Consider the following 1,173-nt stretch of genomic DNA (forward strand, 5'->3'; position numbering starts at 1 on the left):
ATTTATAATAAAAATAAAACAAAGTGTAGTCAGAAGGACCTTTTTCATATCATAAAAATTATCTAAAATTAAAAACATGTTATTATATGCAATGGGGATACAATAGAATTTTCTGAATAAACATGGGATTAAACAAAGAATTCTACTCTCCTTATTAATATTTTATGTGGTTATGGAAATTCTAGCAATAATAGTAAAACAAGAGACAGAAATTAAAAGCATACAGATAGGAGAAGAGGAGATAGTTCTCTATCCCTATTTGCTGATGATGAGATGGTTTGCTTAAAAAAATCTTGGAGAATCGAGAAAGATATTAACTGAGAAAATAACTTCAACTAAGTGGCAGGCTGCAAAGTAGACCCTCAAAAAGCAATAGCATTTCTATATAATGACAACAAAATCCAAGAGGCAATAATAGAAAAAGAAATCCCATTCCAAACAACCACAAAATGCATAAAATAACTGGGGATCAATCTACCCAAGCTCATAAAATACTTAACGCAGATTCAGTTACAAAGTACTCCTTAAAGAAATAAAGAAAAACTTAAATAGCTAGAAGAATATTCAGTGCTCGTGACGGGGCCAAGCCAACTTAATAAAAATGATGATACTACCAAAATTGACTTATACTTTTAATGCTAAAACAATTTATCCAAGAGATGCTTTGTAGAAATCAATAAAATAATGACATGCATTTGGATAAAGGAAAAATCTAGAGTTGGGGGTAGGGAACTTGTGACCTTGAGGCTACATGTGGCCTTCTAGGTCCTTGGGTACAGCCTTTTGTCTGAGTCCAAGTTTTACAGAACAAATCCTTTTATTAAAGGGATTTGTTCTGTGAAGTTTGGATTCAGTCAAAGGGCTGCACTTGAGGACCTACAGGGGTTCCCCACCCTTGAAAGTAGCAGTTGTCAAAATCATCTGGTATTGATTAAAAATTAGCAAAGCAGATCAATGGAACAGACTACACAAGGGAGAATCAGAAACCATGGGATCAGTAACCCAGGCTTTGATAAATTAGAAAACATAAATTACATTGGAATGAACTCCCTATTTGATAAAACTGCTGAAAAAAGTGGAAAACTGTCTGGCAGAAATTAGACTTATGCCAACACTTAAAACCATATTCCAAAATACATTATAAGCGGATTGTGACCTTAATATAAAGAAAAA

This window comes from Vombatus ursinus, unplaced genomic scaffold (genome assembly GCF_900497805.2).
Source record: "Vombatus ursinus unplaced genomic scaffold, bare-nosed wombat genome assembly UNPS02009824.1, whole genome shotgun sequence".
Lineage (NCBI taxonomy): Eukaryota > Metazoa > Chordata > Mammalia > Diprotodontia > Vombatidae > Vombatus > Vombatus ursinus.